The sequence below is a fragment of the Cricetulus griseus genome, chromosome 5 (genome assembly GCF_003668045.3).
Source record: "Cricetulus griseus strain 17A/GY chromosome 5, alternate assembly CriGri-PICRH-1.0, whole genome shotgun sequence".
NCBI lineage: Eukaryota > Metazoa > Chordata > Mammalia > Rodentia > Cricetidae > Cricetulus > Cricetulus griseus.
Window position 1 is genome coordinate 13,035,943 of NC_048598.1, and position 16,119 is coordinate 13,052,061.

At 46.9% G+C, this 16,119-nt stretch overlaps 1 long non-coding RNA gene across 1 annotated transcript; it reads left to right on the forward strand.

Moving 5' to 3' along the window:
* Positions 1-13,447: 13,447 nt before the first annotated feature.
* LOC113836091 lies at positions 13,448-15,043 on the forward strand. The gene is made up of 2 exons (XR_003486072.2): positions 13,448-13,721; positions 14,544-15,043. It is a non-coding gene; the product is annotated as an uncharacterized LOC113836091 (long non-coding RNA).
* The last annotated feature ends 1,076 nt before the right edge of the window (positions 15,044-16,119 follow it).

The following is a 16,119-nucleotide window of genomic DNA, read 5'->3' on the forward strand; positions in this document are numbered from 1 at the left end:
AACACACTCATACACACACACACACACACACACACACACACACACACACACACAAATACATACATACTCATATACACACATGCATTTACATACACACACAACATAAAAGCAGAAAAAAGACTATGTGGGGGTGCTTATGCGACCAGTGAGAGGGAGAAGGCTGGCAAAAGAGCAGTGGGGTGAATATTAACAGTACAATGACATACACATGTGAAAATGCCATAATGAAACCCATTGCTTTTGGTTTTGTTTGTTTGTTTTGAGACAGCGTTTCTCTGTGTAACAGTCCTGACTGTCCTGGAACTCGATTTGTAGACTAGGCTGTCCTCAAACTCACTGAGATCCACCTGCCTCTGTCTCCCAAGAGCTGGGATTAAAGGCATGTGCCACCACCACCAGGCGAAATCCTTTGCTTTATAAAATTACTAAAAAAAAAAAAAAAAAAAAAAAAAAAATTCTGGAAACATATCCCACTATGTATTCCTGGATGGCCTAGAACTTGCTCTGTAGACCATGCTGGCCTCAAACTCACAGAGATCCACCTGCCTCTACCTCCCAAGTGCTAGAATTAAAGGCAGTGTCACTATACCCAACAAACTAAAAAATTTTAATAATAAAACATTTAAACCAAAAGCGAGAACAGTTCTCTATAGACAATGGTCTTCAAGGCTTCCCTTGGTACCACCATCATCCTTCACAAATCATCAGGATCTTGGGGGACCTTGGGGAAAGTAATTATTTAAAAATAACATGCCAGCCTCACCCCCTGCTTTTCTCTCCAGTGAGAAACGACCCTCACAGACAACACAACTGGGTGGATCTACACAAGATCTAGTTCTTAAACATCTCAATATGTGCAAAAAGTAGAAATGTTTTCCTCTTTAAGAAAAAAACAAAATCTTGGCTGAAGTAGTAATTACATGAACAAGACAAATGAGAGGAAGAGAGCTGTGAGTCTCCCATCAGTCACATCACAAAGGACAACAATGACAAGTACTCAGGTCTCACAAGTTAACCAAAAAGTATGTAAATTACCAAGGCCGCTTGAAATATAGCTTTGCATATTGAGAATGAGAAATGTAATCCTAAGTATAAATCCTCCTTGAGACATTAGCTAATGACAGTAATGAAACAAGATACTATAAAGCACCACTTACATTATCTTTACCATTTTAAAATTGATACTTACACATGTTTATAATGAGCTTAACATATTGGTGCTATAATGAAGGAACAAAATCGCCCTAAATGCACACATACGTGTCAGGAGGTCACACTCAGCGCTGCTTGCTGCTGACAGTGGGGGAGAGAAGGGGCTTGGAGCCACTTTTCGGAAGCACTCAATGAGTCTCAGCCCAGCCCTCCCATTCTTGCCAGGGACCTTTTTGTTCGCATCTTCAGCAACAGGAAGAAAATCATTTAAAATAGGAGCTTGCAAAGCAACCTTAAACAAAAACAATACAGCTAGAGGAATCCTATGGCCTGGATTTAAAACGTATTCCTAAACTACAGTAATCTGAACAGCCTGATATTGGTATGCAGACACACTGTCTAATGGGATGTAAGGGAGGACCCAGAAATAAAGCACACAGGGCGAAATGATTTCTAACAAAGAGCCCAGACACACCCTTAGCAACAACACATTTGAATAAAGGATACTAGGATGGGACTAGGCCCCTGCATAGAAAAATCTAATCAATAGGCTGTGGGTGTAGCTCAGTGGTAAAATGCTTGCCTAACATGTGCAAAACCCTGGGTTCAACCTCCTTGCATAATAAAAACTCAAAATGGTGTCAAGGCTTAAATATAAAAGCCCCCAAATCATAAAACCAATTAAAAACATATGACAAATGCCCTATGTCAGTAGTCTGGGCAAGTGTTCTTGTTAAGAAGGAAAATAAAAGTGCAGGCAACAAAACCAAAGTAGACAAATGGGATGACATCATCACAAGGAAAGCGTCTGCACAGCAAAGAGACAATGGGCAGGGTGAACAGGCAACTTCCAGCTGGCAAGGGGTTAACACTGGAACGTGCAAAGATTCAAAAACAATAACAAATAATGATCAATCAACAGAAATGGGCTCAAGAGCTGGGAATATAACTCTTTGGTACAGTGCTTGCCTATCAAGCACAGGCCCTGGGTTCAATCCCTACCACTGTCAGATGATAGATAGATAGATAGATAGATAGATAGATAGATAGATAGATAGATAGATAGATAGATAGATAGATAATTATCTGAATGGACAGTTCTCAAGGAAAATATGCAAATAGAAATACAAATTGAGATGGGTAGTGGCGGTACATGCCTTTAATCCCAGCTCTTGGGAGGCAGAGGCAGGCAGATCTCTGTGAGTTGAGTCCAGCCTGGTCTACAGAACGAGTTCCAGGACAGGCTCCAAAGCCACAGAGAAACCCTGTCTCGAAAATTTTAAAAAAATAAAAAATAGAAGTACCACATGGTCCAGCATTACCACTATAGGATTTATAGCCAAGGGATATGAATTGTTATAAAGAAATACCTGTAGGCTAGAGAGATAGCTCAGAGGTTAAGAGCACTGGCTATTCTTCCATATGTCCTGAGTTCAATTCCAAGCAACCACAAGGTGTCTCACAACCATTTATTATGAGACCTGGTGCCCTCTTCTGGCATGTAGGCATTGGTGCAGACAGAACACTCTACATAATAAATCTTTTTTAAAAAAGAAAGAAAGACCTGCATTACTGTGTTTACTGAAACTTTATTCACAATAGCAAAGGTATGGAGTCAACTGAATTGTTTACTAACAAATGAATGAACACATGCACACATTTGCACACACACACACACACACACACACACACACACACACACACACACACACACGGGATAGGATAACTATCCAGCTGTAAAAAGAAATGTAATCTCGTCATCTGCCAACACAGATGGACCTGGAGATCACAACATTCAGCGAGCTAAGCCAAGTATGAAATGGTAAATACTGAACTTTCCACAGCTCTAAAAGGCTGAGCTCGTGGAAGAAGAAAATAGAGTAGTGAAGGAACCCAGGCTGGAGGCAAGGGGTATAAAAGGAGACTGGCTAGTGAATACAAAGTCTCAGCCCCATAGCAGAAAAAGGTTCTGGTATCCAATTACATAGGCCAGGATAGCAGTATTCTATTGTAGCATTCAAAGTAACCAGAAGGTATTTTGAATTTCTCATCACAAAAAAAAAAATGGCATCATAAGAAACATAAATATCCTGAGAGATCAAATGATCACCATAAAGAGATATAGTTGTTATCTATCCAAACAGTTGCTGCCAACATTGCAGAAAGTCTGGCCACTTCAGAACTCTATCAAAGATCTGCTAGTTTAACTGGACTTTGATCCGGTTGGAGTCATAAGGACCTCAGCCAAATCTCAGCTCCGACTCACGGAAATATGGGGGAACTCAAGATAAGTCAGTCCTCCGGCCTCTGCCCAGCTTGTGGAAAGTAAAGCGATAGAAAGCAATTGGGGGAAGGGAGTGCATTTCTATGTTGATGTTAATTCTTTCTTTAAATATTTGTTTAAATTGTGTGTAAAGAGAGTTAGGCATGTACACATGAGTGCAGGTGCCTGTGACGATCCAAGGATTCAGATAACCCCGCAGCTGGAGTTACAGGCAGCTGTGAGCTCCCTTTGTGGGTACCGGGTCCTTTGCAAGAGCTCTAAAGTCTTTAACCGGCCGTTAAAGCTGAGTCATCTCTTCAGCCCCAATGCTAATTCTTTATCTTAATATATGTTTTTCAGTCTCATTTGGGATAGGGCTTCTTAATGTAACTTTTGCAAGCCTGGGTGTTAAAATATTAAGAAAATGTAATATGGTTGGAAAGTAGATTTGTGTGTCAACTCCTGGGGAGATGTAATGGGAACGTGTTTGGCTAAGGACAGCCTGGACTAGATGGCCCTTATTGCTCAGGGCCAAAACTACACAGCTATTGCCAGCTTGTTCACCAATGAAAACATTGCAAAGCCTTTGAAACAACTGCCGGGCTTGGAGAAGTACGGCTCGGTTCTGGTGCGTCATCCCCGGGGTCCTGGGCTCTGGCCCTGCCTTAAGAACTAATAGAGCTCTAAGATGTCCCGATAACTCTGTCCGTATGGTGAAGGCCTCTGCGACTCTGCGGAGGCGAGGCCTGGGCAAGAGAGCTGTTTGTCGCTTGCACAAAGTGTGCTCTCTGCTGTGCCTCTGTGGGAATCTACGAGAAGTCCAGAGATCCCAAAGTAAAAGGGGTGCCTCGGGACCCAGGCACTGCCAGGCGTGTCCGCGGGCCAAACTGTGCGGGTTTGGCGCCCCCTACTGTCCCTTGCCAGAGACAGAGATCTGCTTCCTGGAGGCTCACTGCCGGAGGCTGCTAAATTAAACAGGACCCAGAAAGGCACCTGCCCCCTCAACAGTAGAATCCAAGAATGCAAAGGGAACTGTGTGGCTCTGAGTCTCTCCTCCCATGCTCACCTGAAACTTGAAAAGGAGCAGGACCTGGGAGGAAGACCCAAACCTTCTCATGGCAGCCACGCCTCTCAGGACACCCCAGTGTTCTGGGGATGTCCCCAGAGCAGAATTAGCTTCAGCGCCAAACCTAGGTGAGCCTGAAGGGAGGCATCCACACATTCCTTAGGAAACAACCACTCAGCTTTATAGTGACCTGGGGACTCCAGGAATGGTACCAAGGGATGCAAGCTACAGACTGGGTCCCTTTTCTCCGGGAACTTTCCTTATAGAAAAAAAAGAGAGAGAGAGAGAAATGCTACCACTTGTAGAGCCCAGTAATCTGCTATTATCTCCGAGAGGAACAATAATGTTTTCAGCCCAAAGCAGACTCAGTAAAGATGGAGAGACCTGGGCTCACAGAGACCAGAGAACACAGTTAAAAGCAGAAGCCCCCCCGTCCCTGATCCTGGCTAACTGACTCCAATCCCACACTGTCCACTGGCGCCATCCTATTATACACAAGGAAGGTGGACATAGAGGACACATATCTATGACAGGGGTCACCCTGAGGGCGAGAGGTTGGTGAGTGGACCAGATGGAGAGCAGGGTGGAGAGGAATGGGAAAGGGCAAATGTTTTATCTCTCTTCTTTTAAAAATAAATAAAGGGTCAGGGCTGAAGAAATAGCTCAGCCTTTAAGAGTGCTTGCTGTCCGTTCAGAAGGTCAGAGTTGGCTTCTCTCACAGCCTCTGTACCTCCACACACTCTTCTAGCCTCTGCAGGCACCAGCACACACACACACACACACACACACACACACTAAAAAAAAAACTGAAATTTAATTGTAAAAAGAATTAGTTTTTAGGGGGTTAGAGAAATGGCTCAGCAGTTAAGAGCACTGGGTGTTCTTCCAGAGGTCCCGAGTTCAATTCCCAGCAACTACATGGTGGCTCACAACCATTGTTTGTGAGATCTGATGCCTTCTTCTGGCATAAAGGACGACCATGCAGACAGAGGACTCATACACGTAAAGTAAATAAATCTTTTTTAAAAAATGTTTTTTAAGTCCAAATACACTGGTGGAATCTTTTAAGAGCCAGGGGTACAGCCTTTGCCCAGGAGATACACAGCCCTGAGCTTAATCTACAACTCCCTCCCTCCCTCTCCCCGAATCTCCCTTCTCTAAAATTCTAGTGAAAAGTTAATTGTGAAAGTAGTGATATTTGTTCATTTTGGAGGTTGAAAGGTAACATGACTGCTCATTATTTTATTCTCTGTGTGTCTCTATGTCTTAAATTTTTCCTAAATGATAGTTCCAGAGAAGAAACTGGGAGAAGATGAGAATCTTCATGTGGCATCGTTGACACCATCACACCCACTCAGCCATCACAGAGTTTCACTGGCCCAGGCCTCACTGAACAAGCAACCCTTAGCTCTGGTCTAGGAACTTCTGAGCGCCTCCTGTCACCTCTTAAAAGATGAGTGAGCGCTTTACAGATCTGCAAAGAAAGTGCCTAGTCTGACCTCACACCAGGAGAGCTGCAGGCTGAGGTGAGAATGCAGCTCAGAGTCTGACGGGTACCAGCCCAAGCAAAGCCAAGGTGGCATTTCCCAAGGTGTAAGCCGAGGCGGCATCTCCCCGCGTGTGTGCTGGGCTGTACCGGCTTCAGGATGCAGTGTGGTGAGAGATCAGCATCCCCAGCCACTCATTATCTGAAAATGTCTCCTTCCACAGATAAATGGAACAACCATGTCCTCTGGCCTTTTATTTTACATGCCCAGCCAGGCCTACGAAAATGCTGGGTTCTCAGGATGAGAACGGAAAGAGAAGAACATGTTTTTGCATGAGACCATTGCTGGGGATTTGTGGGGAGTCAGGTCCAAGACCCCCTAGTCCAGAGTCCCACAAGTGTCTGTGAGCTCTGGTTGCGCAATCCCAGAAGCCAAACTTACTGCATCTCTTATCTCCCCACCTGTGACTTCAAGGCCAAGGACTAAGTTCTGATTGCCCTCTCTCACCTTGGTTCTCAGTCTCCCATCCACAGCTCCTGACAACCCTAATTTTATTATATCCCCAATGAAACACTGTTCCCTTCCTGCCCCACCCACTCCTCTCTGCCCCAACCCCCATGGCTGGGGATAAAGTCTAAGATCTTTTGCATGTGGCAAGAGGTCACTGGTTCAGACATACCCCTCCTCTCTCTGCCTTAGTCTGTTTTCTGTTGCTAATAACTCGATAGCACAGGCTGGGCAAGTTACAAAGGAAAGAGGTTAACTTTGCCAGTTGGTTGGTTCAAAGTTAAAGGCCACATCTGGTGATAGCTCACTTGCTACATGGTTGAGAGGAGGCAGGGGCATCCATAGGAGACGGTTGTGCATCTGGGGAACCTAGCAACTCACTAACCTGTTCATTGCATGTGTTGATTACTTTACTCCAGAAGTCCCTGCTTCATGCTACTTCCTAATGCCTTTTGGATTTTATGGAGAAGGAACCACATTCAAACTATGCTTCATGGGCAATTCCTGGTGCAACATCTGCAGACAGCTGAAAGGTTATGATAAAGAGAAGGTCCCAAAGTTTAAAAAAAAAGGGGGGACCCCAGAAATGAAATGGGGAAAGCCAGACACAAAAACCCAGAGTCAGCCCAGGAGCTGACTTCTTTGTGTTTACTGGGCTAAGGGCATCAGGGTTCCAGAGAAACCTCCACCGTCTCTGGTCCCTTGCATAGCCTGGGTGGGCTTGCATGGCCACTGAGGAGGAAAGGAGACATCAGTATGGCTCCTTGGGCTGGGTGCACCCCAGCAGGCCAAGTCAAGACACTGCTTCAATCCAGGGTGAAGGAGCAGCAAAATCGGAGCAGGCTGTGGTGGTGACAGGCCGGGCACAGTAAGAGCAGCTCACTGCCCTATATTAGCAGATCTTATGGCAACAGCTTCACCGCGGATCCAAGTGGAGTTAAAGGAGGATCCCTCTGGCCACTGTTGAGACAGAAAGACTACTCGGAAGAGAACAAGAAGGGGAGCTGCGGGAGCCTTGCTGTGGGCAGAAAGGATAACAGAGGGAGCGCGCGTGGAAGTCAGGACTGAGTCTCAGGTAGGAAGAACAGGACAGTCAGGAGGAGGGCTGCCCATGACCAACAGTCCCGGGGCTTTTGTTTGCCATGAAGTCTACTCAACAGTAAACAGTACAGAATCCTTCCTCCATGACAGCACATTTTGTCCCCATCTTTTTCTCTAATGACTGATTCCACTAATAAACTGTAAGTTATTCCACAGTAAGAACCTAATTGATATCCAGGTTTTACATGCTTGTAATCTTAGCAGAAATGTCAGTTAGAGGCCAGCCTGGTCTACATAGCAAGCTCCAGGCAAGCCAGGATTACATAAGGAGACCCCATCTGATAAACAAACAAAAATACCAGATTTTTAATAAATAAGGCCCCATTGGCTACAATACATAAACATATATGATTTGGCTAAACATAGATGACAATGGAAGAAATTGAGCCATGTTCTGGAGGACACTGGAGGCAAGGTATACTTGCTGCTATGACTAATAGGGAACTATTGAAGGTTTGCAGAAAAAAATAAATCTTATCAGAGCTATGCTTAGGAAAACTAAACCGGCTACAATGGTTGAGTGGATGGGGAGAGGATCTGGAAATAAGATTAGTAAGTAATAGCAAAAATTCCATTATAAAGGGTCCTGGTACATAATATTATGGCCCGTGGCTCTATTCTACAGCCTGGACCCTTAATTTAAAAATGTACCTCAGAAGCAGGGCAAGGTAGTGCATGCCTTCATTCCCAGCACAGGGGAGGCAGAGGCAGGCAGATCTCTGTGGGTTTGAGGCCAGCCTGGTCTACATAGAGTTCTAATCAAGCTGGGTCTACACAGGGAAACCCTAGCTCAAAGGAAAAAGAAAACAGAAAAATACTTAGGAATTCCGGTTAAGACACATGCAAACACAGCACAAAAATCCCACTGTGCCAGCTCAAATGCTTTCATCTTCACTAGGAAAGCTCAGTCTTGTAAATGCCAAGAACACTGGACTCTGCCAGGTTATGAGTTTGGAGAGACTCACATCTGGCTTTAATGACCATCATCGGAAAAAACAACATGTCTGCAGAATCAAGAGAAAGGTTTCTCTGCTTGACGGAGAGAGGATGTGTTCCGTCTCCAGCATGGACGTTCTGGTCAATAAACTTCCTGGTTGCCAAGCACACACTTCAGGCCTGGCTTCACAAAGGACCTGAGAAGGGGACTGCTGGCTGTGCCAGAGGGCCCTCTTCTGGTAGTCAGGGGATAGATAGACTTTGCTTTAAGGGAGAAAGGCCTATAAAACAAGGAGGCACCCTGGATCTGCAGACATGCTTCACCCCTGGCGGGCAGCATCCATCTCACTGTAGAATATAAATAAACAACATTCCTGAGCAGGGACTGGTTCTGGCTCAGGTCGCCACAGTGTCATGCAGATAGTAGTAATACTTCTGAGTGGGAATACTTACAGAATCGGCCTAATGAGAAATCATAACTCATTTTTTGTTCTTTTGTTTAGTGTTGGTTTGGGTTTGTTTAGAAATAGAGCCTCACTATGAGGCCCAGGCTAGCTTTGAACTCACAACCCTCCTACCTCAGCTTCCTAGAGTGCTGGCATTACAGGTGTATATAAGTATAAGGCATAGATAAATAAATTGGTCTCCCTCAGTGATAATTCTATTGAGTTTCTGCAGCTCAGCAGGACCTGCCATAGCATCAGAAGACAGCAGGGATGCCTTTTTACAGCTGTCCTGTTAACAGAACAGGGATGAGGGTAAATTTCTGGGATTAAGGGTTGTGGAAGTAGCTCCATAAAAAATGTGCTTACTGCCCAATCATGAGGACCTGAGTTCAGATCTCCACTACCCGTGTGAAAAGCCAGGCCTAGTGCTGTGCATCTGTGATCCTGGCACTGTAGCTCACTGTAGGTCAAGCCAGTCTAGCTGAAACAATGTGCTTTGGGTTCAGTGAGAGACCCTGCTGGGTTCAGTGAGAGACCCTGTCTCAAAAATAAGGTGAAGAGCACAGGGTCAGCCCACTTGGTCCTGCAAACCTGAAGGAATGGCATGGGAAGAAAGAAATGACAGAAAAGCTAGCTAGAATCTGTGTGCACTGTGCTTACTCTGAAATTGGGTACCCACTCTGTCACAACCCGGAAACTCAAGGAAAGGTTAGCTAGTCTTGGTGGGAGGTCTCTGTAGGGGAAAGTCTCAGACTGCAGTCACCAGGGAGGAGAAAGCTGTGAAGGATGCTAGCTCCTCCCACCCCCAATACACTGTCAGCACACACACACACACACACACACACACACACACACACACACACACACACACACAATTCCCTTGGGTCTGAGGCACTGGGGTCTTTGGCATGGCCATGCACAGGACAACAATATCTATTCACTCAAGACTTCATCTGGTCCCCACAGGAGAGCAAGACATTCAATACCAATCTCTGGGCTGCACAAGCAGCACCTAATGTCATGATATATTGATATATGTAATACATATCAAAGAAGTTATTATGGCCTAGGCACCATTTTAGTGGCCTCATAAATATTATTCGGTGTTCATGGCAAGTCCCCACTGATACTCATACCACCCTCCCTTGCAATTGAGAAGACTGGAGCACAGACAGGGTGCTTGATTTGCCCAAGGTCATTGTCATCAAGTGACAGACTCGAGATTTGCACTTAATCTGTCTAGCTTCATAGACATGTGTGTTCTGGGTTGTTATGCCAATTCTCTGTTTGACCTGGTGGCAGCATATTTGCTTGTTATATTTTTGATGCCTGGTACTTCCCTTGTTTATGCAAAAGAGGACTCCCTGTTTAGATAATGAGCCACGTGAGATTTCAATTGTGATCATTTTTCTCGCTGGTCTACTGATGGGCATAATCTGACTGTTGAACCCCTATAAGAGTTCAATATAGAAAAGGATTTTACCTTCGTGAAAACAACCAAGTTCATTTGCTAAGGGTGGCAGCTGGACTCCGGCTGCTGATTTTCCTCTGGTCTTGGGTCTCCTGAAAGGATTAATCAGAGCTAATCAGGAACAATGCTCTCTTCATTCTCCTTCCATTCTGCACCTGCAAGTGCTCCACAGGACCACAATAGCACTAAACCCCCATTCCCCGGGACAGCAGAGCTGACAACTCTATTGCTGGAGCCAAGAGGGATCACAGAGCAGAGGCCCAGCTGCTGGCAGAGCAAGGGCTGGCTGAATGGGGACAAACAGGGATGGTGCTGCTTCCTCGCTGCCTGAAGTCTTGAACACAGAAGTGTGAGTGAGTGTACAAGTGAGCACACACGTTTACCGTCAGAGGAGCGTGGCTCCTGTCTGAGGCTGGCAGCACTTCAGATATGGTTTACTTATACTTCATTGTATGGTTTCCTTCAGCATCAGCTGCCTTTGCTATAAAGGAATTCCATCCCCAAAGACTCACCAGCCCTGAAAGACTCATTCCCAAAACATCACGATTCTGTAATCAATAGTCCTTAAACTAGAGGAAACGGCCTGTGGGCCTTTACCACACACTTCTTGGGAGTAAAGGGGAGTGGACTTTGTAAGTAACAAGTGGTACTAAACCATAAGGCCAATCATTTCAGGAGAAATGGCCAGACTTCTAGTGCCATAGTTCACAGGATCAAGAGCCTACGGTTAAAGCCTTGGCCTCTTCAAAGTGCTTTGTACCTGCAGACTTTTTAAAAACCAGTCGTCGTCAGCTTATCAACTTCACTGGCCATCAAAGATCCATGTGGTGTCATTGTAAACAGAAAATACAATAAAAGTTCATCATCTGCTTTGAAAGGCAAAACAGTATGAAGTGAAAAGAAGCAAAATCCTAGAGACACCGACCTTGAGTTAGAACCCCAATTCTATCAGTGCCCATGGTCTACTCAAGCTCTGTGAACTCCAGTCTTCTCATTGATCAAAGGGATAGTTATGTCTGCCCCAGGGATTTGATTTTCTAGTGAAAGTTAATTGCGATAACAGGGAAAGCACCTGGCACCTACAAAGTGTGTTCAGTAAATCTTACCCCTACATAAACGTGAGAAAAGTGTTATTAGTAAGTATTACTAAGAATGTTACTACATTCTGAGCCAGGTGGTGGTGGCGCACGCCTTTAATCCCAGCACCCAGGAGGCAGAGGCAGGCAGATCTCTGTGAATTCAAGGCCAGTCTGGTCTACAAAGCTACACAGAGAAGCCTTCCCTTGAAAACTCAAAAAGAAAACAAAAAAAAAAGAATGTTACTACATTCTACGCATTTGCAGAGAGCCATGGTGGGGGGAAGTGAGGTCACAGTCTTGCCGAACATCCACGGCATGAGCACCGGGATAGATGAGAAGGCATCATCCAGTTTAAAGGGCTCATACTCTGCCCAGGAAGGCAGGATGCTCACATAGTGTCCAAACTGTACCTGACTTGCAGGTGTGCTGTGCCAGGCACCATACTTCCACCACCTCACCCTTCCTGCCATTTCTTCAGAAGCAGAGTCCCCTCTAATGTTTCTCATCATACAGTGTGACAGTGGCTGCTGCTTCCCATTTTCCAGATGATTAAACTGAGGCTTGGCAAGGTTGTTACCTAACACCACAAAGCTCTCAGCGGGCTTTGGTTTTTATTTAGTTGTTGTTTGTTTTGCTTTGAGATAGTGTCTCCCTATGTAGCTAATTTGGCCTGAAGCTCAGGTGTCACACAACCTGGCCTGGTATTGGTGATCCTCCTGTCTCTGCTTCCTTAGCGCCTTTGCCACCTAGCTTCAAGTAGTGTGGTTTGGTGCAGAGGACTAGTTACTACTCTACCACAGGAGAACTCAGAGGCTAGTGAGACCCAGCTTCTTGGAAGGATCAAGTTGGGCTTTCTAGGAAAAGCAGGGGTGGGCCTGGCGTCCAAGCCTGCAATCCTGTCTATTAATCCAAGAGAGGCTGGGCTGGAGTAGGGTTCCAAGGTTAAGGCCTGCCAGGGCTACAGAGCTCAAGAACGGGTGGAGACTGCCGTATGCATTGTGTGCATACATGCATGTGTTTTCGTGTGTGTGTGTGTGTGTGTGTGTGTGTGTGTGTGTGTGTGTGTGTGAGAGAGAGAGAGAGAGAGAGAGAGAGAGAGAGAGAGAGAAAGAGAGAGAAAACAGAGCAGAGATCATAGGGGCAGCCATCCATCCACCCAGAGGTCCCAGAAGTACTGAGGGTGGATTTCCTGTAGAAAATGGGGCGGGGACCCAGAATTTCACCTAGTTTGCACTCAAGTAACCGCCTACATTTCTAAAGAACACACCACAGTTTACAAATTCCTTGCACAAAAATGTCCCCTTTGACTAGGACGACAGGCAACCTGTGTTGGGCAATTTATAAATCCTCACCGAGCTGAGTTCACTGCGGGCCCAATGAGTGTGATTCTGTTACTGTCCCTCCCAGACAGGAAAACAGAAGCCAAGGTCAGTTGTCATGTGCCAACAGTAGGACTGGAACCCAGAACTAATTCGGGGAAGGACTCGCTTAACCTCAGTCCCCAAACAACCTGATTAAGAAGCAAGCAAGTTATTGTTCGAGCATTGCAGGTGGGGAGGGAGGGAGGGAGGGAGGGAGAGAGAGAGAGAGAGAGAGAGAGAGAGAGAGAGAGAGAGAGAGAGAGAGAGAGAGAGAGAGAGAGAGACTGGCAGGTTCACTTTGCTCATGATTAAACCAGGTTTCCTGGCACCGTGTCCCCACTCCCAGACTGAAAGGCACAGAGAGCCTGCAGGAGGCGACAGGCGACTGGCCTTGTGGACACACCCTTGGCCCCGGGTCTGCCTATCTCCACTCAGCAGCTGTGCTACCCTCCGCCTTGAGAGGAATACTCTCAGACTCCCAGACTCAGCACCCGCTGCCCTGTACAATCATTCGGGTTGTGCCGAGGCAAGATTAGGGAAGACCCGCCCTGTGCAACACCCTCTGGGTGGTACTGGCTAGGGTTGGTGACACCTCCTCACCCAGGATATGGGACCAAGGGAGGCGGGATCCAAGCTCCTGGGTCCAAACCCAAGGAAGGAAATGGAAGGGTGGCATGGTGTCAGACAGAAGGGAAAGCAAAAAGGTGGAAGGCCAAGGCCAGCGGGGGTGGGGGTGGGGGTGAGTGGGTCAATGGTCTATGCCCTCGATGCGCAGCAGATGCGCGAGGCCGCGAGCCCCAGACTCTGCCTGGCAAGTGCAGACTGATTGCACAGGATCAAACACCATGCAAGGTTAGTACACCGTGTCCTAGGTAGGGCGTCGGATTTTAATACAGACTAAAAGCCGCCCTCCTTCCTGTCCTCCTCCCGCAGAGGGGGGTGACTGGGCCCTGGCAGATCGCCTGTCCCCGCCCCGCGCCCTCCCCAGAGCCTCCTGCGGGCTGAGGTCGCCGCCCAGCAAAGCCTGGGCCCTCCTCCCTTGCTTGCCGCAGGTCTCGGCCCATCACCCGAGCCTGGTCCCACCCGCCAAACCACATACTTTCACCATCCTCTCACCCTTTCCCCCGCCCTTCCCGTCTTCCCGGCCCTGTCCTCGCCACTCCGATGATTTTTAAGTCCGCCGCTACCTTTCAGTGGCTAGAGAAAGAAGGAAAGGCTCGTGTTTGCCAGCGTTTAAATTACCTCTGAAAACACCCAGTGGTAAAGACAACAAAAGGGGACAGTTTCTTCAACTGCTTCTGCAGAGAAGCGGGAGGGGTGGCCCGGTAACCTCCACCCACCAGCCTCACGCCCACCAGCTGTCTTCTGGGAGGAAGGCACCCGGGTCTTACCCCTGTTCCCTCCCCCACCTCCTCTTTGGGCAGGCAGGCTGTCTAGGCCAGCTGCAAGGCTTGTCCATCTCCTCTCTCAGCTAGACGGCATGGTCCCTTGTGCCTGCGCAGAAACCAGGACTTTTTACTCGGAGGGCTGCGCTATTGCCTTCCCCCCTCGCCATGTCCGCTACGGACCCTTTCTGGATCAGCTTCGTTCCCACAGGCAACGTCACCTGCTATCTCATGGCACCTGTATATTCCAGCCCAGTTTAAGCAAGCCCTTAATTTCCATTTCCTCCAGCAAATAAAACTGCCTGATTCCAACTTCTGAGGACCCAAGGAAGACAAGAGCCTCTGTCCCTGAGGCCATTTTCAGCAATGCTCCTAGAATCTGTCCACAGCCACAGCCGGTCCCCTACGGAAGTCCCTTCTTAAACAATCGCCCTGGCAACCATCCAGAACAAGGAGAGAGCTCTGCACTCCTTCACTGGCCCTGCCTGTCCTCAGGAAAGCTTAAGCTTCCCGTGCCTCTTCCCTACTTCCTTACAATCTGGCGTCTAGAGAATCACCTGTAGCAGGACTATCCTCCTGGAAAGAATCAGGCTGAGAAAGATGTCTGCAAGAAAACATTGAACGCTAGAGTGTGGACATGTTCAAGCCTCTAAGCTACTGTCTGCTGCTAATGATGTGAGCTTGGGCGGGTCACTTGCTAAACACCAAGTTTTTCTCCAGAGTGCTGCCTGCTGCCCATAAAAAAAATAAATAAATAAATAAAAATGGTGCCAGGTACCACAAGGGTAACAGAACTGTGCTATTTTTTCTGGGATTTTGTTTTTTACTTTTTTTTTTTTAATGGAGAGTGCTGGATGTCTCTACAATTTTGCTCAAATGACTGCAGAACCTGGAAAAGCTGTTGCTGCTATTGATGCATAACATACTGCCATTATTGATAGATATATATATATATATATATATATATCAATATGAGAGAGAGAGAGGATACGCAACTGTGTAGGCACAGTTCTTCCCTTCCCTGCTCGCCACTACAGATGGAGCCCAGGGCATCCATCACACATGCTACCGTATGTCCCTGGCAGCTGGCCTGCCACATCTCCACACTGCCGCCTGAAGCCACCTGGAGAGCTCTTTTCAGAGACAGCCACTTGAGTGGAAGTGGGATTCTTGACTTCACTGCAGAAAAGCGTTTCAGGGCAAGCCAGTATGAAGCAGAGTTGGGGTTTGTTAAGAAAACATGTCTGGTTTAAGAAAAGAGGGAAGGGCTAGCTGGGCATGGAGGCAAAGACATTTAATTCCAGCACTCGGAGGCAGAGGCAGGGGGAATCTCTGTGAGTTCAAGGCCAGCCTGGTCTAGAGAGTGAGTTCCAGGATGGGCTCCAAAGCTACAGAGAAACCCTGACTCAAAAAAGGAAGAAAGAAAGAAAGAAAGAAAGAAAGAAAGAAAGAAAGAAAGAAAGAAAAAGAGGGGAGGACTCGGGTCAGAGATAATACACACCGAGAACTACAGGTGTGTAGACCTTTCAAGGGACAGTCTCCCCCACGTGTCTTAGTGGTAGCCATAGATACAGTTTTGGTAGGTCTCAGGTTATATCTCAAAGCAAGACTAATGTAGGGCCCAGAGCAGCTTGGTACACACCTTCTACTTGACCCTAAGGCAACACCTGACCCCAAGAAAAGACCACAAACTGGGACCACCCAAGCACCACCCAGGAATGGACCATCCAAGGGGAAAACGCCTAACATTCCAACACAAGGTGTCCCTCAACCCAGCACACACCCATCCCCTTTCACCAAGGCACCCCTAGACAAATGACAGCCAATCAGGGGTCCTGAACCTTAGAAACCCCCACCCCAACCTC